Below are 25,377 nucleotides of genomic sequence, written 5' to 3'. Positions count from 1 at the left end.
TCCTAAAGGGGTTAAATTCGAAATATGCATATCTAATAACATTGTTTAAAAAATATTATTAAAAAAATAAATATGGCTGAAAAAACTCTCATGGAAAAAAAGTGGAATCATGATAGAACCGCCAAAAGTGATTTTTGAATAAATCATTAACACATTGTCGTTACAACATCGCATTAATCAAAAATATAACACCGTATTAATATGAAATTAAATTAATGCAAAAACTGTCAGAAAACAACATTAATTTACAACATAATCGCCTTGAATAAAGTGTTTAAAAAAAGTTAACTTTAAGGTGAAAAAGGCAAGTAGTAATAACATCGTACTTAAAAACCACGAGGAAAGGGCTGAAAAAATTATAAAAATTCGCCAGAATACGACTGGAAATAAGACTATAAGAAATCCCAATGAAATCAAATACGTCCAGGAATGATTTTCGTATAAATCATTAACAAATAGCTGTTACTGTAATACATGTCACATAATAAACATCATATTAATTAAAACATGGAGATTTGAAAAAACCATGGGAGAAAAAAACTGGGAGAAACTTTGTCGATCATTTGACAGATAAAACAATTATAAAACCAAGTAAATTTATGGTGAATCAATTTGAAATTCTTTTATTTAAAATTAGTGTGTCATAATATTGTATAAAAAACAGCACAATTTAAAAAACCACATAGAAAAGACAGAAAAAATTCTTAAAAACAACTGATATAAAAAAACATCAAACGGAGTAAAATTACAAGTCAAAAAGAGATTACTCAAATTCGCATGACATAATAACATCTTACTAAAAAAAAAAAAAAATCTGAATATTTGAAACGGGAAAAAAATAATAATAAACACAGGTTAACCGTTGGCAAAATTGTTGTTGTCTAATTTTTTTTTTTCCTTCCTCATTTTGATATTCGCCTAAATTAGTATTTAAAACGATCCAGTTTGAACTGTAGGTAAGAATTTTTGATTCTTAATTAAAACAATAAAAACAAAAATATCATTCAAATGATGAAATTCTCTTTTATTCACAACTCAAGAAGTATTTATGGAATCTCTCTGATCCCATATCACAAAAATAAACTCACCAACTTAATGCATAACAAAATTAAATAATAAGTGAAAAAAATAATTCTAAAAAGTTATCAAACAGTAGCAATGCATGCAATAACGACACATGCACACCGTTAACTATTATTCTAGAGCACAGCTGAAGAGTGTGATGACGTCCAAATAAGGTGTGCACGACATCAAACCCAAAACAACACCCATTCTGCCAATGGGCAATAAAAGATAAAATTTCATTTACGTTTTTTCTTCTGAAGAAAAGCTTTAAAGCACTTTTAATGTAAAATAAGAACTTTTGCGAGTGCTTAATTTCTATGATGCAAAAATATGCTCTATTAACCACATTTAAGGTAAGTATGAACCCTACAGGAAAAGAAAATTCAATTCAAGGAGAAATACAAAAAATTTCATGTACTGCATACTTCACAGTAGATAGAAAAATGAAACTTATGATAGATGATGACTAAAATCATTCCTCTATATAGTGAATGGCTCTCTTGCATTTCAAGAGGAATTCATTTGAAAGTGGAAATTGCCTATTTTTCTTCACATATTCAATACTCTTCTATGCCCCACCCATAGTCCTTCTTTACGAGAGCAAGAGGATTGTAATATCACAGGTTTAGGGAAATGTGATTGATTTCTTTTGATTGAAATGGGGGGGAGTTGTGAAATTAAATTTAAAAAAAGTGAGACAAGTCTTAAAAATATTGAATAAAAATTACAATTTTTAAGATAGTGATATTAAGTGAGAAAAGTGACTCAGCCTAGCCCTGCAATATTTGATCGAAATTTTTAAACACATTAAATAAAAATCATACATTTGAATCTAATACTGTTCCTATTCAATGCAGGTAAACCAGTTACGCAACCTTTGACTCAAGCAATACTTCAAACGTAGCAAAAGACATAGCAGTTTCTGGAGTTTCTCAGTACTCACATTCAGGTCAGTTAACCATGACTTTAACTAGAAGAAAAAGAAATTTAAAGCCTTTTAGTAATAAAAATTACAATTGGTGATAGGTAGATAAAAATTTTAATTCAATAAATGTGCAATGCACACAAAAAAAGACCACCCAGTGTTTTCACTACAGCGCGAGAATCTCGCATATTTTTTTCTTTTCTCGCATTAAAAAATGATTACCGCAAGAAATTCGCGCACTCTATAAATCAATTTCAAAATTCGCGAAATTCTCGCATTTTGGAAAAAGCTTCGAATTACGTCATTTAGAATAAAATCAGTTTCGCTTTTCTTCCTGGATCTTTCATTATTTTAAACACTTGCCCCGTTATCTAGCTTCCCTATTTACCAGTAGGTATTGTTCAGAACCTTTTCGAACAACAGAACACAACCCCTCCGAATCACGGAACCCCTTTCAGAACACATTTCTCTGCAACCACGTGTTTACTGTAGGTATGGTTTTTCAAATTTTTTTATGCACTAATGTAAGATGGACAAATACCTAGTAAAGGCAAAATCTTCTATGATGATGCAGCAAAAATATTCAATGCTGTAAAAAATAGAAGACGTTAAAAATGTATTATAATAAAAGAAATGATTTTTTTTCCAAGTCTATTTGTATTTTTTCAGTTTTTAGAAATCTCACTTAACTTTCTGAAATCTCACCCTGTTTTTGAGAAAGGGTGAGAAATTGTCACCCATTTTTTTTCTATGATGAAAACACTGCCACCCCGAGAATAAATTTTGATCTAATGAGAGCAGACAATATTTTAAGAAACGAAATCAGATACAAAAACTTAATTTCTCTAAATAAACATACCTTTTTTTCGATAGATTCAGATTTCTGACCACTAAAATATATGGAGTAACTGTAATCTAGGAAATATGGACCCCATAGTTTGGTCAGGGCAGAAATCCATAGATTTTAAATATATGACTTTTCTGAAATTCAATTAATTTCTCTATTCAACCAATTTCACACAAATATTGCATTTTACTATGTAAAATTAGATACTCTAAAATGACATAAAAAAATTTTAAACCTTACAATTCAAAATTTCTTCGACTATTTTTAAATAAAATATTAAAAATTAATAAATATTTACTAAAATTTATTTTGTGCTGTGCATGCAATTATCTTATGACACACAAATTGTATAATTGTGTGCAAAATTTTTTTGATTTACTTGAAAAGTTCCCGAAATATGGCATTAACATAAAGAGGTTCAAAATTTGGATCGTTCTGCTGACCAAACTTTAAAGTGTAAGCGTAATCTTGACTGGTATCGTCTCCAAAAGGTGCTCTTCCCCCCACCCTTCTTACAGTTTAGATTTGCCATCTTACCTGAGAGTGCATTTTACATTCGTCTCTTACAAATGAAAATAAGACTATTTCATAGTTTTATATTACACGTTTAAAACAAAGTAAGGAACAGCTATGATAGTTTATACAGTAGGGAATCGATTATCTGGTTATTTGGAGTATATTTGGAAATAATCTTGAAAAAACGAAGTAATACACTAATGATTATTTCCAAAATGATGGTAAGGTAAACCTCTTTCAAAAGAGAAAGAAAAATCCTAAAATCTTATGAGGAAAAAAAGATTTTAAAAAAAAAAATTGCCGGAAAATTTATTGAATTTTGTTTCGGTTTTTTGGTTTTCCGGTTTACTGATTTCCGGATAACAGGTTTTGTACTGTACATGAAAAGTGAGCAAAAAATTAGTTAATCAGTGAACATGAAGAAAAGAAATGCATACTTTACTTAAATCTTAAAACACCATGTGAATGCCATCAGTTTGTCTAGTTACTCGAACCCAATTGTAATAGACATCATAACACAGAAGAGTTTTCTCCTATACCAGCAAATAAATTTTGCAACCTGTGGGAAGATTATCAACTTAATTCATCATTATTTTATACAGCAACATTCAATTGTAAGATGTCTATGACATTTTGTGATGGTGTTAAAGGGTTCCCACTTTTTTAACAAAGCCAAAATTAAGAGCTTTTGAGGACTTTTTTTTTTAAAAAAAATTAAGGATTTCTTTAAAAAATTAAGGACCCTAAACATAGAATAATAATTGTTTATCCTTAAGTTTACTTATACCCCTAGTGACAGAGCCAATTATTTAACTTTTTTTTTTTAAAAAATAAATAACTAAACAATTATAATGCAAGTAATGATACAATTATATTTACAGGATATCTGCTATATTTTAGATTTTATACAGCAATTATACAGATTTTCAAATCCATGACTTTTCATGACTAATTCCAAGAATTTTTCATGACCTAACGAAGTTACTTTTTTTTTGCGACAAAAACACAACAATAAATTCACAAAAGCATTATAATAATTTTAATTGAAATGATAGGTATAACCAAATCTATTATACTCTGCATCTTCATGTTTATAGATTTTAAATTTAAAAAACAAAGTAAAGAAAGAGTTGAAGCAATAAAATAGCTGAAAAAAATACAAAAGCAAATAATTTTTTTCCTTTTTCCTACAGAATTATACTCTAAAGATACTTTTCTTGTGCATCGGAAAGGAAAGAAATACTCCTGATTTTTCTATTCTCATTTCGAAATAAATAAAAAAATTCGTCAATGACTGGCTTGCTTCAGCTAGAATTTTAAATTGATAAAATAAAAAATAAATAAATACTAATAAAAATTCAAAAATCACAAAAGTTTAAAAGATAATTCGCTCTAGAATTGATGTCTTTTCTTTAAGTTTTTGAAAGAACATCATAATTTTCAAAGAACATGATAAAAACATTTTATATTTTAATAAAATATGAGTGTGAGTGGGGATTTTGTTAGAAATTCAGATATTCGGAACACCGTGAAATGGGGGGGGGGGATTCTATTTCAAAAATTTGATTTTTCGGCGACTTAAATCCATGACTTTCCATGATTTTTTTTCAAAAATAGTTAAAATCATGACAAATTTTGTCCAATACCGAAATTCATGACTTTCTATGATTTTCACGACTTTCCATATCCAGTATTTATCAACAGGCTTTGCCAAAGTGGGCGAATTTTGCGAACCCAGATCGGGCTTGTTCGAGTGGACCCACTTAAAGAAACTGACTTCTTTCCAAGGTGGGTTTTTCAAAATTTATTGAACAAGATCAGTAGTTTTTGCTTAAAAAGTAAAATAATTGAGCTTAGAACAAGATTTTCAAATAATTAAAGAAAAATTAACTTAAAACATAAATTGATATTTATTCAACTAATTTTAAGAGCATATTAACATAAAAATAAAATTGATACACTTTAATCAAAATTGAAAATAACTGTTCTTTAAAGGACAATGGGGGTCCTTAAACCCTACGAACATTTTTTATTTATATAAAATTATATAATTATTGCTGTTATTAATAAAATTTTCATTATAAGTGTCTAACTTTTAGCATGACAGTAATATTGCATTTTTTTAAAGACTGATTACAATGATTTAAATTAGAAATTAAATCAAACTACTTCATGGGTGCAAGTTGGAAAGAAGGCCAAGACTGAAAATTTTTTGACTGAAATACCTAACATACACAATACCCCCTCGACATATGCAAACTATCTAAGAAAGCTTTACCATAATACATCAAGTTTAAATACTGTACAAAAAATATTTATTCATCTGTCTTTTGATAAAATAACAATAGGACATAAGAAAGTAGACCAATGACATAGACCTAAAAAGTATTTTTAAGGACAGAAGAAAAAAAATTCCGATTTCCGTCTTCGAGTCAGTCTTGTTTCCGTCTTACTTCCGTCAGAGGACATTTTCGAAAGACGGAAATCCGTCCTGGGGACAGAAGACTTTCACCCATGAACTACTTCATTTATAAAAAAAGTATCAGTTTTTATGAAATGAAATTATGTAAATTATTTTGCAATTTTTTTCATATATTAAAAAAAAAAACATAAAAAAAGAGATATGGGGAAAGCATTGAAAAAAATTATTAGAACAAGTTTTATATTTCGCTGCTAGACATGCATAACATATTCAGTTGCAGGCTAACCAGCTAAATATTTAGTTACCCCCCCCCCCCAACCAATTTTTTTTCGTCTATTAATAAAATGCTTCATTTATAAGGGTACATAATAAATAGAAAAAAGTTGAATTAGAGTTTCCTTAACTATGTCATGTTAAATTAAGTTCTATCCCAAGTAAATACAAAGGCTCTACTCATATCCAAACACCTAAAATTGTTCCACTTCTTTTTGCATAAATCTTAATTTAATATTTTTTAAATTCATTGCAACAAATAGTTTATGAAAATTTCTTTAGGATAGAAAAACTATTATGCTCGAGAGGCTTTATAATCTTTGAACTAAGCTGTTTCATATATCATTCCATATAAATAAAATGGTCTAAAACTATTTTTCAAAGTTGAGAGCACATTTCTATGGCTAGAAAATTGGGAAGGCTCCTTAATTAAGAAATAATTTTCTTTTCATCATTTAAAAAAATTTACTTGTAATATTTCTTTGTCATCCTTTATTAATATTATTCTTTACCATTGTTATGATTTAATAATTTTTTTATTGCAAATTAAAATTTTAAAGCTACAAGTAGTATTCTTTTATTATAAAGTAATCCTTAATATCACCTTATTATGTAAAATTTTATATTAAAAAAAAAACACATTAAAAACGGAATGTAACTTAACCATTCTGAAATTATAACTAAAAGACAAATATGTTATATTTACTTTTATAATTAGCTTTATATAAAATTATTTCCAGTCATTTCTATCCAAAACTGTTATTTGGAATTATCTTCGCACAATATTACTAAATAATCTGGCAAAGAAGATTAACTAATTTTAAAGTAACCAAAAGCCAAAAATTAAACAGAAAAAAAAAACAGAAAAAAAAACAGAATATTAGTTGCAATGTTATAACCGAACAAAATAATTAATAATAAAATATAAGTTTAAATTTTATTTTAATAGACTATAATAAAAAATTGTGATATTTTAATTGAGTTAGATTTAATTTTCTATATAACAAACTGTTTGTCCTTAAGAAATAAAAATAATAGAGTAACAATGTAAAACCTCTAAAAAATTGTTATAATGCAACAAAACAAGTTATAAATACTAACCATAGTAACTATACATGCAATTTTTCATCAGAAAACTTTGATTTTTTTAAATTTGTAATATCAAAAATTAAATTTTGTGAGCAAAAACCTATAATAGAATGAGAATTGTAAAATAGAAAAGTTTCATTAAAAAGTGAAACTCTATTTTCCAGGTATGATATAGGAATTTTCCTGATTTTTGGAAAAATTGCAACATTCCTTCTTCTCCCAAACCCGTGTAAGCCCTGTTAACTGTCATGTTAGAAGCAAATCATGCATCTAAAAAAAACTGGGTTTTTTTAAATCAAAAAACCTGATAAACCCAAGTGTTTTGAAGGAAAAAACTTAGGTAGGCTGGGAGTTTTCAAAAAAAAATCTCTCTTTTTTTCCAAACCCTGTTTATTACAGCACTGTTTACGTTTTAGTCCAATAGGAAATTTTTAAAAATGATACTGCTTTTTATAAATTTTCAGTCATTAATTACATATTGAAATATTATGCACATTTAATACTTCACAGTTTTCAGAAATATTTTCCGTAATGGATAAATTTTTTGGTTACTTCTTTTTTTAGGGCTTTACTTCGTTACTATGAGTATGTGTGCTACCAGTCGAAATGAATTACCTTAGAATTATCCCCCCCCCCCGAAAAAAGCAGGATCTCCTCCACGTGCAGTATCTTTCTTGTCCACGCCCTATTTTTTTTCTTTTAAAATGATTCCCTTTCTTCGTGGGGTACCATTCTAAACAAAAAGAATTTTTAATAAAAGAAACAATTTATTATTGAAAGAAAAGTATGATTTCTTCCCCATTCCTTGCACTCATCCCTTCTTTTCTCTCTAAAATGCTATACCCTTGATGCAGGGTCTCATTCTTGGTGATAAAAGAACAACTTTTTGTTCTTAATATTCTTGTATGACTGAAAAAAATTTTCTATCAATTAGAGTGACACTGAAAATTAAGGACTTTTAAAAACCTTGTACGAAAATTAAATACTTATAATGGCTGTTATTTTTCATAATAAAAATTAAGCAGTTTTTAAGGACAGTATGAACCCTGTTTTAACAATGAAAAAAAGATTATAGGTCAAACTAGACTACATATTAAAACAAAGACAATCTCACTTATCGATTTAATAGCTTCAAATGGCACGCTAAAATCAGTGTGCTTGAGTTTTTATCTTAAGGAAAGAAAAAAAATTTGTCACTATGATATGTTACATCTCACAGAGAAAGGGAAACATTAGTAGTCAATTCAAAAGGTTAAAGGGAATAATATGGTTCTCACACTTAAAAAAAAGAAAAAACTTAAAGTGTTAATTCATGCATACTTGAATCAAAAATAGAACCAAATACCAGATGTGAATAATAAAATGAGAGAATGGGTCACATTTTGAATAATAGATCAAGGAAAATTTAGGTAAGAAAATAACAGAAATAGATAAATTAAAGCTTTTTATGTTTATATATACACACATTAATATACATATACATATAAATATATATACATATATATATATATATATATATATATATATATATATATATATATATATATATATATATATATATATATATATATATATATATATATATATATATATATATGCATATAAACATAGATACATATATATAAGATGAAAATACTAAGAAAACTAGGTAAGAAATTAAAAAAGAAAATTTTTTTTAAAAGAACAAAAAAAATTCTCATGAAAAAATAATTAAAATTTAAATAAAAAGGTTAGAAAACTAAACAACAAAAATATATAATCTTGTCGTCAGTTCACACAATTATATTCGCAAAACAGCACTCTCTAATGTTATATAAAAAAAAAGAAAGAAAATAAACAAATTAAAAAACAAAGCATATGGAGCAAAAAAACTTGAAACTTTTAAGAAAATTACAAAACAAAACATATCGAGCATTCAAAACACACAAAACTTTAAGAATAAATACAAAATAAAACAAAAATTCAAGAAAAAGTACAAAATATAACACATCGGAAAAAAAATACAAAATTTTAAGAATGAATATAAAATAAAACAAAAATTCAATGAAAATAGGACCCAAAATAAAACATAAATAGGAGCATATAAGTGAGGAACAAGAATCAACGCTCGTGCACTTACCGACATCATGCAAAAATGATTTAAAAGTATTTTGGTAACTAAGTTGACAGATTACAAAATATGAAACAAAAGTATTGATAGAGAGAAGTGGAATAGGCCTGTTTTTACGAATATACAGAATTGCATTTCATTTGTTTGTCACCCTGAGTTCAATCAAATTTGCCTGTCACCATGAATGTTGTTATGCATATTTAAAATTCTAACAGCCTGATTCGTATACAGTTAATTTAAAATTCAAGCAGTGCGATTCATATTCACGTGATTTAAAAATCAAACATTGCGATTCGTATTCACAAGAGTTCAGATGTTTTATTTTAAAGTTTTTGCAAATAGAAATGGTTGTAATTAAATTAAATCGTATGTTTTTCTTTTGTGTTTATTCCATTTAAAAAAAAATTTTACTTTCACACTAATTGCATTTTTTTATATAATATATTATTATATGAAAATTATTCTATGATAGATTAGTTATATGATATATTTATATATGATAGATATTATCTCATAAAAAACAAAAGCTGGTCTCATTTAGTCAAAACCACATACTAACAAGACATTTGACAAAATGACCAGATGTTAAGGCCTGCTTACAAGGTTCTTGACTTTGAGAACTTGGAAGAATTTCTATCTTCAAGAAATTGGATGATTCGCTGACACTATCCAAGTTCTTGAATGTCACTGATTGGTCGGATGAAAAATTTGCGCAAGAGCAACGCTGAACAATATAAAATTGCTAAATAAATTCAAAGAAAATCTTAACAACACAAATAGAATAAATTTATGAAAACGGACAACAAAATGGCATAATCTGATGCCTGCTTGTTGATGTCATAAACTTTAGAAGCTGATTGGTTAAGAGAGGAATATGGAAAGTAGAACATGCTCTACTGTCTTCCAAGGACTTGAATGATTGTTTACATGATCCAAGTTCCAAACAAAACAAGTTTTCCTCAATTTCAAACAATTTTCATCGAAAAACTTAGATCAAATAAGCAGGCTTTAAAACCAGGAATGGCACAACTATAGAAACAAACTGTAGAAGTATGAGTCAACAGGTGTCTGTTTAGAAGAAATTTGGGTCCATTATGGACCCTTCACAATATCTTTTCATAAAAACTGGCCCTTCACAAAATATTTTAATTTAAAAACGGACCCTTCACAAAATGATTTTTCTTCTAATCGGACCCTTCACAAATTTGTTTATCTTCATTATTGTTTTGTTTATCGAATAAACCATTCCAGGGCAAAAAACAAGAAGGATGGATGTAAACGAATTAAGTTTTGTCTTCGGCAGATGATTCTTCCATTATTCGTCTAAAATGAATATTCTGCATTCAGCAGTATAGGCTAAATACCAAATATTTGTATGTTGCATCTCTAATTTAGGAGCAGCAATTGCTATTTATTTTTGAAAATTTAATTTTTTTAATTATAATTTTACAGTTCCGAGCATAATCTTGTATCGATTTACAATTTAAAAACTTCTTGAAAAAGATTTTTGCAATAACAGGACCCTATTTGCACGAATTCATAACAGCGGATCCTGGTTGAAAGAATGTGAGTAATTTTATCACAATTTCACGAAAACCGGACCTTTCACAAAATGTCTGGACAGACCCCTGGTCAAGATCCTTCTTCACACTAAATTTGTAACAAAAACTTTTTTTAAGGTACATCGATACATAAACATTCAGATTCATAAACATATCCAGACATTTTCAGAGCTCAGCACTAAAATAAAACTTACACTTTCAGGCAAACTGCAGCCATTTTTGAGGAAGGTGGTTTTGTAAGCTTTTCGCAAAATGTGTGAATAAGTAGTTCACTCTCATTTTGTAGAACCATTATAAGGAGAGTTTAAAGTATATTCTGCATCTGAAAAAAAAGATTCAGCATCAATAAAATGAATGACAATCAAATTGATCACTGACATGGGTTAAAACTTTAAAAGCTATCAGGAATGAATTTGATAAGTAGAAATACAAATTTAGCGGAAAATAATTGGTTTGAATCCAGTGCTTTTTATCCAGATAATTTCTTCAAAAATATTTTCTTAATTTACCATAATTAAAGCTATATTATGTTCATTAAATAGTCATTGTAAAGAAATTTTTAGTCTAAATATCTTCTTACGAGTAATTGCATATGTAAATACTACTTAAATGTTATGTGTGTATACTTCTGATTAAACGCAGAAGGCAACATTAAGCTCTGATCTAAACAATTATAAGCACTGACAGAAGATCAAGAGTTATATTTATACTATTAAATGCAAAATTATGCTTAAGAGGAGACCATACTATGTGGGAAACTTTTCGTTGCAAATTCCCTTTCACCTTAATAACTATTTTAAACTAAAGAAAAAGTGAGTTTAGACAAACCTAGAGTAAGCCATAAAGTTTCAAATACTGGTAATAAAGTATTAAAAGTATCAAAATGAAAATAAATTATGAGAAGATAACTTTTGATTACGCAATGGTTACTTCCAAAAATTTGTTAGCATTTCGAAATTTAGGAAGAAAAAGTTTTTAGCGATTTAAACTTGATTGCTTACTTTAGATTTGTCTGAACTCACTTTTTCTTCACTTTAAATTAGTTATGGAGATGAAAGAGAACTTTCAATGAAAAGTTTCCTTAAGAATATGGCATTCTCTTAAGTAATTTTTCAAAACAAAATATAAATGCAGGAAAAATGTACAAACCCAAAACAATAAGTGCAATGTTAGTGAGAAGAGAAAATTTGGCATTCCATGCAAACTAAATTAAGTTTTGAATTAAAATTTAAAATGTTTCAAATAAGCAATGTGTAAATTTTTATTCATTAATGTAATGGTTCCAATTTCAGTTTTGAAAAACTTTTTACTTACTTCTAGTTTACATTATTTCTCATAACATGCAGTGGTTAATCGTTGAAACAATTTAATAGAATTAGTGAGTTCAAAGAAATTAATACAAACCGTTTATTTTTACACTACAGTGCTTTTTAATACTTATGCCACATTCACGATTTTTTTTTAAAAAAAAGCTTTATCTTGCTTTAAAAACAATTATATTATCCATAAAAAAAAAATTTTTTTTTTTAAACAGATGGGACCAAAATTAATGTTAAAGTATCATAAAACATTATAAAAAAAATAAATAATAATTTATAGAAAGTAAAAATAATGAGATGCAATTGTAATAATAATTATAAAAAAAAATCTTTTCATTTCAATGAGAAAAAATACTTTCAAGAATACATTTTAAATGAGAATTTAATTTGAGTCTATTTTAATAATTCTTTATAGAAAACACTATCATATAATCATTTGTAATTTCAGAAAAATAAAACCATGTGTGAACGGTGGTTTTATTTTTTACTCTGAATTATGCTTATATTTGTAGGCATTAACCTTGAACCGGTAGATTGCTTTATGATTTTAAAGAGTGTAGAGCTCTTGTAGTTTTGTCTGTTATTTTGATTGTCTATGCATCAGCGTTTTCCCTATCAAATGTGTCTGTGAACGTCTGGTACTTGTTTTTCTTATATGTGGACCTGCAATGAAAAAATCAGACAGATATTTAACCATTAAGATATATTTGGAGCTGCCCACACGCAGCAATTATTCTTTAAAGAAAACTCCCAATCAACAGCAACTCTACAAGATTAATTTGCAACAGCCAATCACATCTTCTAAATAAGCCAGAAATCCTTCCTCTGAATTCTTCTCTCAAATATTGCCCTAAAAACTATTCAAATAGCTACAAAGATCTGGATACTAAAGAATAAAATTATAAATATCAATAATGGGCAGAAAAAAGTTATTTAATTTTTTAATTCAGTAATACATTTCTACCCTTAGAGTTGTTTTCGAAAACTGATCTTTTTGGAATCAAACGCTTTTTCAATAGCTGGAACACTCAAATAACATTTGGAATTATATGGTTAAGGTTAAATTTTAATAACCAGTTTTACCATAATATGATAAAGAGTAGGTCTTTAGCAGCAAAAAAAAAAAGAGGAAAATAATGAAAACCTGTCAAAAATTAGCAGCCCATAATTTATTTTCATGTTTACTACTTATAGCTGATATAAATAATATATATATTTTATAGTTAATACTTGTCAGTAATGTATAATATATGATTAAAAAAAGCAATTAAAGATACTTAAACATGTTCATTAAACTATCATTTTAAACATATTTATGACTAAAATTATTATTCTCTTACCATGTTATCATAAACTCACTTAAATAAAAACTTAAAATAATGAAAGCATTTTTTTAATATTAACTGAGACTGCTATTTTTCTTGTTCAGTACCTTATCCTTTAACTTATTACAGAAAATTATTAATTTCTGACAATTTTTTGCTGTTGTTCCAACCTGAAACTAGCCAATTTGTAGGGAATAACCCATGTACTATTTACAAGCAACTATACATTAGATGCATGATCATAACTAATTGTTTACAAAAGAAAAAGCCGACAATTTTTTTCACTGCTGAGAAAAACTTAAGGACACTGACTAGCACCAAACAGGCACCAATATGAAAATATTTCCAAGTTATTCTACACCAATATTTTGTCTTCAAAATAGATCCATTACAATATTTTTTGATTTAAAATCCAGTTTTTTTAGAAAATTAATTTTAATAATTTATGCACTTAATTTTAATGAATTAACGCAAAATTCAGTGAAAATCGATAGTTTTATAAAAAATTTTGACAGACCACTAAAAAGATATGAGTGTCATTTGACGTGAAACTATATCATTTACTATAAAAAAAATATAACAGTAAGGTTCGTTACAATTGTTACAACCGATTCACATTTTTTCGACTTTAATATGAAATCAAATTAATAATATAATTAGATTTTATATTAAAGTCGAATGATTCAATAAAAATCACTGAGATACCATCATTAAAAGAAATATCAGAAAAACAGTTCCATACCCACAGGATGATCACAGAATACAAAAAAATTTAAACTCAACCTGATCTTCATCAGCTACATCATTAAAAGTAGGAGCACTTATCCGAATTCCGAACAATATTTATAAGAAGAGACAATGTCTTAAATTCATTTTAGAAAGACTAAATAATACATAAAATCTTGAATCACAAAGACTTCAGATAGTTTGTTTTGGTCAGTAAGCTTGCTGCTGCGCATGTCTGTGCGATTTAAAACAAGCTTAGAACTTTCATGGAGACGTAGTAGCTACAGGTGGCGTAGGTAGGTACTTTATTTACATCGCACTAGAGCTGCACGATGTGCTATTGGCAACGGTCTGGGAAACATACATGAGGAAGATACGAAGACATGCCATTGCAAATTTTATCCTATGCAGAGGGGATGGCTAACCAGCTTTGATAGACCGGCGACCAGCGCGAAATTGAATACTTTGCGGCAGAACAGCTTTACGGGAACCGATACCGTGCACCCTCGGTCCCTTCTCAAACTAATCAGAATAGTGACCCACACACTTATTCACCGCAGCCAGTTCGCCTTGACTTCGGTGGTCTACTGAGAACCGTGTCTTTACTTTCAGTCCACTGCGGCACAAAGGTGGCGTAGAACCAGAGGCGTATCTATGGAAAGAAGCGCCTATGGCAAATCTCTTACTGGCGCCCTTCCTAAAATATTAATATTCTCTTTTTTTTTCTTAAATTTTTTTTTTGTCCAATGCAAAATAAAAGCATTGTTTGAAGTATTTAACTCTTTTGACAATATTGCAAAAAGATTGCATTAAATTTATAGAGAAAAAAAAACGAATTGATAAATAAATAAATATTAAATATAGCAATAAAATTATTTCTTTTTAATTGTTATGCGTTCACGTGTATTCGAAATTCTCCTAGGTAAGAAATAAAAATACCTTTTCTATCATATTTATAGAAGGTTCACCCTGATAACTTTTGATCTAATGATCAGATCTTTACTTTCTTCTTATCTCAATGGTTCAAGGGGTGACTTGAAATAGGATAATTAATGCAGGTAGGATATTTTAAGTTACGAAATCAGATACTAAAACGTACTTTCTCTGAAGTTTCTATTTATACATGCCATTTTTTCGACGAATTTGGATTTCTGAACCCCAAAATATAGGAGTAATCGCAATTTGAGAAGTACCTAGAGAGATTTTCAAACAAAGCGAAAAAAAAAATAATAATAAATTGCACAATTATTATATTGTTTATTGCACAATTATTAAAATCGTTCATAATTTTGAAAATTGTTTAAAAAAAAATTTTTTTTAGTAAATATTTATTATTTTATTTAATATTTGTCTTAAAAATTTGAATTTTAAGGTAAAAATTTTTTACGTCATTTTAAAAGAAGGTAATTTAACATGGGAAAATACAATAGTTCAGCAAAATTGATCGAACAGTTAATGAGAAATCAAATTTCAAATATCCGACTTCTTTAAAATTCGATTTCTCAGAAAATCGAACTCCATATTCGAACTATATGAATATAGACTAACCTGCAGAACAGGTTTTTCAAAAAACTTTATAAAACTAATCAAAATTAATTGGATTTAAAAGTTGTTTTTAAGGAAAAAGAAAAATATAAATCATTGAAATATTTGAGGAGAAGATGACTTTTCGCATCTTTATGAAAATACATTATAAGAATGCGTATGCTTCATAACTAAAAAGACTCGAGTTTTTCATTAGATGCTTTTTTTATGTATATATTCTTAAAATAAAGATAATTATTTAACGAAAAAATATTATTGTGATTATCATTTTATTGATAACTTTTTTTCTCAAGTTACTAAACTGTTGTAATGATTGGGTTATAAACTACATATTATACCCTTAATATTATTTTGTTACCATTTTACTTTGATTATAAGAAATAAATATAATATATAAATGTAATATATAAATAGAGGACACTTTAAACCCATTTAAAAGCAGTACACTAATTTTTTTCAAGCAATATGATATGGAGTGACATAAATGTAATGTGATATATATTGCAAAGACTTAAAAATTAAAAAAATTAGCACTTATATAAAATTAAAAGAGTAGTATTTATTTAATCTATTTTTTTTTTTTTTTTTGTTTGAAGGAAGAAAATGGCAATCTGAAATAAAAGAAAAAATATAGGAGAAAGATTTGCAAAATGTTGTGCCTGAGAAATAAGGAAGCGTGCTCCATAGCTCGAAGACAGTTTGATAAATATTAAATAAGTATAATTTAAAAATTCAAAACAAACATGTCTTTAAAAATTAAAAATTCTTTTTTCAATTTGTAGGTAGAAGGATTATTGAAATTCACATTTAAAGCATCAAAATATAATAAAAATTGTGAGTGAATAATACTTCTGTAAAAAAAAAGAAAGAAAAAAAATGCCAGCAACTGACGATATGTTTCTTAATCTAACTATTCAAAGGAAAGAAAAAAAAATCGAACTTTCCAGTGGTTAAATTCAAAATTTATTTATTATGAATAAAAAGAAAAACATTTTTAGGTAGTTGGCAACTGCTGAACTTAATGAACGTTACTTACTTAATTTACACAAAAGTATTTACCTATCGCAATTAATTTTCAGGAAATTTAAAAAATTATGTCCCCAATAACATTTGAAATTTTGACATTTGTTTTTTTTATTATATATTATTTTTAATAATCAAGCATTAACAAGTATTTAATTATACAATATATAATTATTAATACCAAAAAATCAATAATTACTTACAATCAAGGAAGAAAATCCTACCACTTAAATAGTTGAATGAATCATAAAGAGCTGTAACTTATTAAATTAGATTATAAAATTCCAAACTAGACTTTAAATATTTATTCTCTTGAATTAAATTTTGAAATAACAACTAGAACAAGCAGAATTTTTCATATGTGCCTGAACACCTAACAACTTACAATTACGACTGTCTTTATTTTTCAAAATAGTGGGGTGTATTCATTGTTAATCGCTTCATTGGTTCAAAATAGTTGATGAGCCAGGCAGAGGCTCCTCCTATTTTTAGTATTTCACACTTTTGTGGAGGTGGTTCCCACCATGGGTGGCAAATATTTCCTGTTTTGGAAGGATTTACGCTAATTTACAGCAGGGGTTCTTTTTGAAATCTATTCAACAGATTCGGAAAACGTTTTTCAAAGAGATTTTAACCCCTGATGAAACTGAAGATTTACAAGCATGAGACACCCTATAGTTTTTACATTTCTCTGTCCTCTGGTCATCAGCAAAGATCTATCTCTGCCTGAAGGGGTTCCATCCATTCCCCCCCCCCCGGTTAATTGCCTTTTTAGAAGGACTACAGTCTTGCAATGTGATACGAAAAGGAGGAACAAATTGTTTATCTTTTCTCTTTGCTTATGGTAGTGGAAAAATAAAGAAAATAAAAATTTATTCAGAGATTCTCTGCATTCTGGTCTTTCTTTTAATCTTTTCCAGTTTAAGAACGGGGGGCTTCTTCAAAAGAGTCATGGTGGGCTGCGCTATGGGAGGTCTCACTTTCCTTTAGATATAAGGGGGAAAAAGTTTCTTTACATTTTCCACCTACTTTTAAACATCCTAAGTTTCGTTCTTTCGCCTTTCATTTTTTTAGTCTGTTATATTTTTGGTAATTTTTTCATATAGATAAATATTTTAAATTTAAAGATTCAGCTTCTTTATTATAGTTTAGTTTTAACGTATGGTGTTTTCAAATATGCATAAATAATATCAAACAATCTCAGACGAAAAGCATTTTTTTAAGTAAATTATTTTAAATTGAAATGAATATCAGACTAAACTATTCTACATAAAAATCAATAAATATTTTTAGGATTTGTTTTCTGTTCTTATTATTGAAAAGTACATGATTTTAAATAAATACGTTATGCATTGCAGAGGAAAAAGACATTGATTTATATCGATATATTACTACTCAAGAGCTATAACATCATACATTGTACAGGCTATATAAACATTTGAAATATGGCATTAACAACATACATTCTTAATACTAGTATATGCTCTATACCTTTGTAATTTAAATTTCTTTATTTACTGAATTATTTTATTTTTATAAATATTTTGATTATTAACCATGATATTTTGAGGCTATTTCAATGTTTTTTTCCTTATGCAATATTACAGTTTGACTCTAAGTTAGTTTCAATAAAGTCTTATCAATAGTGTCTTGTTTGTTTATAAGATTGTGAACTTTAAAACTCTTATGCGCGAATAAACCTTTTGAATGAACATTATTAAACTGTTTATTTTATGATCGTTTATTCCTGAAAAAAATATTTTTTTTTTCGTTTCTTCAAACAATTTTACGTTTAGTTTGTGCTTTATTTTTCATTTTTAATTGAAAAAAATGAAATACATAATACACTGAAAAGAAAGAAAAAAATTAAAATCTCTGTAATTTTCTATGGATGGGTGATCGTGTAAAGCTAAGGGTGGTGGCGCTAGTGGTAAAATTGCTCTTTCAAGACTTCCGGGTTACTGCTTCCGATATATTTTTACGCCGCAGATTGAAAAAACGCGCCATCATATTATTGCATCATATCTTTTGCAGTATTTCACATGTACCGAGTTCTTTCTTTCAGCCCTTAAACTTCAGCATTATCATATTAATATTATAATCATTAGAATATTGTCTAATTAGGCTAACTTAAAAAGATATTTTTAGAGACATTTTATTCAAATGCAGCCAAATAAGGGATAAAATACAAAACATGGCAAACCTTAAGAATTATTCACTATGAGATATTACTTTCCAAAATTTTTTTTGGCCTTACGATCTCTGAGAAGCAATACATTTCTGAAAGCTCTTATGAATGGTATAATTATGTTTAGATTTGAACCCAAATTACAATAACAAAACTGCATAGAATATTAGGCTTGTTCACACATCGCCTCGTAGTCATAACATAAGCGGTGGGATACACCGGAAGTTTTCTAAATTTCTTCCGGTTTAAGGACGCTTGTTATTGTTTACATTCGATCACCCATACATAATGAATAATGAGCTTATATTTTGTTTCCTTTTTTTCCGTATCGGCTATAACTTAAATTCTTTCTATTACAGCTTTGACTTGTAAAGCAATGATAAGCTACATTTTCGAAAATTTAAAATTCATTTGAAATTATATATGTGGTTAAAAGACTTTTCGTAAAAAAAATTAAAAATATTTTCATTTGAATGTATTAAAAAGTTAGCAAAGGGAGTAATAATAATTATTAAAAACTAAGCATTATTCTTTAAATTATGATTTTGTAATTAAAATTTGGTTTTTCACATAATCGTCGTAAATATAACAGCAGAAAGGACGAAGCTATTTTTTTCATTTGTTTATTTTAGTATTCATCGTGAATGTATTCATGAACATTAACAAATTATATTTAATCTGAATTGTTTGACGTTCGTCACCAACTTTGTTTACGATTAGCGGTTCCCTTTCATACTTCACTGCCCCAGTGACAAAAAGAGTCCCTCAAAAAACGATGTTTTCTTTTCGAGCCCAGGTGAAAAGTTTAAATGTTGTACGCTTTAATGCTGTATGCTTTCTCTCTCTCTCTCTCTCTAAATATATATATATATATATTTTTTTTTTTTTGAACTTAATGAAATTTGTAAGTAAAAAATTTTTTTATGTTGATCGATTTTGCGCCTTTTTGAAATAATGCGCCCATGGCATTCGCCATACTTGCCATACCCTAGATACGCCACTGCGTAGAACAGAACTCCTTACCTATGACAATACTTCGCTTGCCTTCACCAATAACGTGTGCAGAGTCATACGAGAATAACATGATGTCGTAATTTTCAAAAGATTAAAAACTATGAAGTTAGGAAGCTACATGGAAATAAACACTACATTGAAAATATTACTAAAACAAAGCGTCTTGGAAATTTTAGAAAAAAAAATGTTGACAAATATTAAGGGCGATATAGGCTCTTGTTATAATAAAGAATATTGACTTCGAATATCTTCATTGTAGAGTTAATTAACACACTCTTATATGTATATATATATATATAGGATAGGAAATATGTAGGAAATATATATAGGATAGGAATATATATAGGATATATATATATAGGTGTATAGGAAATTTGAAGGGAATTTTTTTTTCTTCGAGATATCGAAAAATTCGTGAAATCGAGGTTCGAGTTAGCGAGGTTCGACTGCATATATATATATATATATATATATATATATATATATATATATATATATATACATATACAACGCAACCTGTAAGACCAAATTGAGGGCCCCCTAAAAAGCCTATAATTCTTTCCCCAGGTAGGGTAAACTAGTACACGGTAATATAAGGTCCACTATCCCAGTATATGCAACGGTTAAGACCATGTGCTAGTGACTTTCGCCCGGAACGAGTGGGTGGGTTCGAATCCCGGGCTGTGGTAAATTTTTAAAATATTTTATTTTTTCTTCTTTTATTTATTTTACATCATATTATTTATTTAATTTGATTTACGATATATAGAAGGATCCTATATATAAAAAGAAATTTTTTTTGGTTCAGGAAATTTTAAATAATGCTTAAAAGCTGGAAAAATCACGAAAATACAGTTTATTTATATTATATTATTTCTTTAAGCTTGTTTTCAAATATTTTCACGATACTTTAGCATACCAAAGTTGGTCTATGCATAAAATCAATTGTCTTTCTCTGTGAAAGAACGCATAATGAAATAAAAAATAAAATAAAATAAAATGGCGGAAAAATTTTGAAATTTCAAGACCGACTAACTCCCTTTAATATTAAGCTATAATTTTCAAACTCGGACGCAAAATAGGCCTCTATGAGCTGGACCACCCTATCAAAGGATATTTTTATAGATAAATTAGGGGGGCAGTAGTGGCCCCTTAAGTCTTTTGTTTAGCTAGCAGCTAGAGCGAACTTGAAGCTATGTAGTAGCACGATCCCAGTATAAGCGTGGTCCAACGGTTAAGACCATGTGCTAGTGACTTGCGCCCGGAACGAGTGGGTGGGTTCGAATCCCGGCTGTGGTAAATTTTTAAAATATTTTATTTTTTCTTCTTTTATTTATTTTACATTATATTATTTATTTAATTTGATTTTCGATATATAAAAGGATCCTATATATAAAAAGTAATTTTTTTATGTTCAGGAAATTTTAAATAATGCTTAAAAGCTGGAAAAATCACGAAATACAGTTTATTTATATTATATTATTTCTTTAAGCTTGTTTTCAAATATTTTCACGATACTTTAGCATACCAAAGTTGGTCTATGCATAAAATCAATTGTCTTTCTCTGTGAAAGAACGCATATTGAAATAAAAAATAAAATAAAATAAAATGGCGGGAAAAATGTTGAAATTTCAAGACCGACTAACTCCCTTTAATATTAAGCTATAATTTTCAAACTCGGACGCAAAATAGGCCTCTATGAGCTGGACAACCCTATCAAAGGATATTTTTATAGATAAATTAGGGGGGCAGTAGTGGCCCCTTAAGTCTTTTGTTTAGCTAACAGCTAGAGCGAACTTGAAGCTATGTAGTAGCACGATCCCAGTATAAGCGTGGTCCAACGGTTAAGACCATGTGCTAGTGACTTTTGCCCGGAACGAGTGGGTGGGTTCGAATCCCGGCTGTGGTCAATTTTTAAAATATTTTATTTTTTCTTCTTTTATTTATTTTACATTATATTATTTATTTAATTTGATTTTCGATATATAAAAGGATCCTATATATAAAAAGTAATTTTTTTTTGTTCAGGAAATTTTAAATAATGCTTAAAAGCTGGAAAAATCACGAAAATACAGTTTATTTATATTATATTATTTTTTTAAGCTTGTTTTCAAATATTTTCACGATACTTTAGCATACCAAAGTTGGTCTATGCATAAAATCAATTGTCTTTCTCTGTGAAAGAACGCATATTGAAATAAAAAATAAAATAAAATAAAATGTCGGGAAAAATATTCAAATTTCAAAACCGACTAACTCCCTTTAATATTAAGCTATAATTTTCAAAATCGGACGCAAAATAGGACTCTATGAGCTGGACCACCCTATAAAAGGATATTTTTATAGAAAAATTAGGGGGGCAGTAGTGGCCCCTTAAGTCTTTTGTTTAGCTAGCAGCTAGAGCGAACTTGAAGCTATGTAGTAGCACGATCCCAGCATAAGCGTGGTCCAACGGTTAAGACCATGTGCTAGTGACTCTCGACCGGAACGAGTGGGTGGGTTCGAATCCCGGCTGTGGTCAATTTTTAAAATATTTTATTTTTTCTTCTTTTATTTATGTTACATTATATTATTTATTTAATTTGATTTTCGATATATAAAAGGATCCTATATATAAAAAGTAATTTTTTTTTGTTCAGGAAATTTTAAATAATGCTTAAAAGCTGGAAAAATCACGAAAATACAGTTTATTCATATTATATTATTTTTTTAAGCTTGTTTTCAAATATTTTCACGATACTTTAGCATACCAAAGTTGGTCTATGCATAAAATCAGTTGTCTTTCTCTGTGAAAGAACGCATATTGAAATAAAAAATAAAATAAAATAAAATGGCGGGAAAAATATTGAAATTTCAAGACCGACTAACTCCCTTTAATATTAAGCTATAATTTTCAAACTCGGACGCAATATAGGCCTCTATGAGCTGGACCACCCTATCAAAGGATATTTTTATAGAAAAATTAGGGGGGCAGTAGTGGCCCCTTAAGTCTTTTGTTTAGCTAGCAGCTAGAGCGAACTTGAAGCTATGTAGTAGCACGATCCCAGTATAAGCGTGGTCCAACGGTTAAGACCATGTGCTAGTGACTCTCGACCGGAACGAGTGGGTGGGTTTGAATCCCGGCTGTGGTCAATTTTTAAAATATTTTATTTTTTCTTCTTTTATTTATGTTACATTATATTATTTTTTTAATTTGATTTTCGATATATAAAAGGATCCTATATATAAAAAGTAATTTTTTTTTGTTCAGGAAATTTTAAATAGTGCTTAAAAGCTGGAAAAATCACGAAAATACAGTTTATTCATATTATATTATTTTTTTAAGCTTGTTTTCAAATATTTTCACGATACTTTAGCATACCAAAGTTGGTCTATGCATAAAATCAATTGTCTTTCTCTGTGAAAGAACGCATGATGAAATGAAAAATAAAATAAAATAAAATGGCGGGAAAAATGTTGAAATTTCAAGACCGACTAACTCCCTTTCATATCAAGCTATAATTTTCAAACTCGGACGCAAAATAGGCCTCTATGAGCTGGACCACCCTATCAAAGGATATTTTTATAGATAAATTAGCGGGGCAGTAGTGGCCCCTTAAGTCTTTTGTTTAGCTAGCAGCTAGAACGAACTTGAAGCTATGTGGTATCACGATCCCAGTATAAGCGTTGTCCAACGGTTAAGACCATGTGCTAGTGACTTTCGCCCGGAACGAGTGGTTGGGTTCGAATCCCGGCTGTGGTTAATTTTTAAAATATTTTATTTTTGCTTCTTTTATTTATTTTACATTATATTATTTATTTAATTTGATTTTCGATATATAAAAGGATCCTATATATAAAAAGTAATTTTTTTTTGTTCAGGAAATTTTAAATAATGCTTAAAAGCTGGAAAAATCACGAAAATACAGTTTATTTATATTATATTATTTTTTTAAGCTTGTTTTCAAATATTTTCACGATACTTTAGCATACCAAAGTTGTTCTATGCATAAAATCAATTGTCTTTCTCTGTGAAAGAACGCATAATGAAATGAAAAATAAAATAAAATAAAATGGCGGGAAAAATGTTCAAATTTCAAGACCGACTAACTCCCTTTAATATTAATCTATAATTTTCAGACTTGGACGCAAAATAGGCCTCTATGAGCTGGACCACCCTATCAAAGGATATTTTTATAGATAAATTAGGGGGGCAGTAGTGACCCCTTAAGTCTTTTGTTTAGCTAGCAGCTAGAACGAACTTGAAGCTATGTAGTAGCACGATCCCAGTATAAGCGTGGTCCAACGGTTAAGACCATGTGCTAGTGACTCTCGCCCGGAACGAGTGGGTGGGTTCGAATCCCGGCTGTGGTCAATTTTTAAAATATTTTATTTTTTCTTCTTTTATTTATTTTACATTATATTATTTATTTAATTTGATTTTCGATATATAAAAGGATCCTATATATAAAAAGTAATTTTTTTTTGTTCAGGATATTTTAAATAATGCTTAAAAGCTGGAAAAATCATGAAAATACAGTTTATTTATATTATATTATTTTTTTAAGCTTGTTTTCAAATATTTTCACGATACTTTAGCATACCAAAGTTGGTCTATGCATAAAATCAATTGTCTTTCTCTGTGAAAGAACGCATATTGAAATAAAAAATAAAATAAAATAAAATGGCGGGAAAAATATTGAAATTTCAAGACCGACTAACTCCCTTTAATATTAAGCTATAATTTTCAAACTCGGACGCAAAATAGGCCTCTATGAGCTGGACCACCCTATCAAAGGATATTTTTATAGAAAAATTAGGGGGGCAGTAGTGGCCCCTTAAGTCTTTTGTTTAGCTAGCAGCTAGAGCGAACTTGAAGCTATGTAGTAGCACGATCCCAGTATAAGCGTGGTCCAACGGTTAAGACCATGTGCTAGTGACTCTCGACCGGAACGAGTGGGTGGGGTCGAATCCCGGCTGTGGTCAATTTTTAAAATATTTTATTTTTTCTTCTTTTATTTATGTTACATTATATTATTTATTTAATTTGATTTTCGATATATAAAAGGATCCTATATATAAAAAGTAATTTTTTTTTGTTCAGGAAATTTTTAATAGTGCTTAAACGCTGGAAAAATCACGAAAATACAGTTTATTCATGTTATATTATTTTTTTAAGCTTGTTTTCAAATATTTTCACGATACTTTAGCATACCAAAGTTGGTCTATGCATAAAATCAGTTGTCTTTCTCTGTGAAAGAACGCATATTGAAATAAAAAATAAAATAAAATAAAATGGCGGGAAAAATATTGAAATTTCAAGACCGACTAACTCCCTTTAATATTAAGCTATAATTTTCAAACTCGGACGCAATATAGGCCTCTATGAGCTGGACCACCCTATCAAAGGATATTTTTATAGAAAAATTAGGGGGGCAGTAGTGGCCCC

The 25,377-nt window shown here is 28.4% G+C and overlaps 1 protein-coding gene across 8 annotated transcripts in view; it reads right to left on the bottom strand.

Moving 5' to 3' along the window:
• LOC107449699 (uncharacterized) overlaps positions 1 to 14,511 on the bottom strand; it is a 39,512-nt gene extending 25,001 nt beyond the window's left edge. Inside the window, exons 1-5 of one of the 8 annotated variants that reach the window (XR_015433223.1) lie at positions 14,237 to 14,511; positions 12,823 to 12,985; positions 11,004 to 11,131; positions 3,791 to 3,912; positions 1,941 to 2,035 (exon numbers count right to left, since the gene is read on the bottom strand). The gene's annotated coding sequence lies outside the window, so the exon portion shown is untranslated. Of the gene's footprint in view, positions 1 to 1,889; positions 2,036 to 3,790; positions 3,913 to 11,003; positions 11,132 to 12,648; positions 12,792 to 12,822 lie in introns of all 8 variants that reach the window. The other 7 variants (XR_015433220.1, XR_015433221.1, XR_015433219.1 and 4 more) reach the window with 7 other exon arrangements.
• Between the last annotated feature and the right edge of the window lie 10,866 nt (positions 14,512 to 25,377).

Source organism: Parasteatoda tepidariorum, chromosome 4 (genome assembly GCF_982258835.1).
Source record: "Parasteatoda tepidariorum strain Cologne lab strain chromosome 4, Ptep-v5.0, whole genome shotgun sequence".
Lineage (NCBI taxonomy): Eukaryota > Metazoa > Arthropoda > Arachnida > Araneae > Theridiidae > Parasteatoda > Parasteatoda tepidariorum.
The sequence above is the reverse complement of the archived record's forward strand: the minus strand, read 5'-3'. Positions and strand labels throughout refer to the sequence as shown.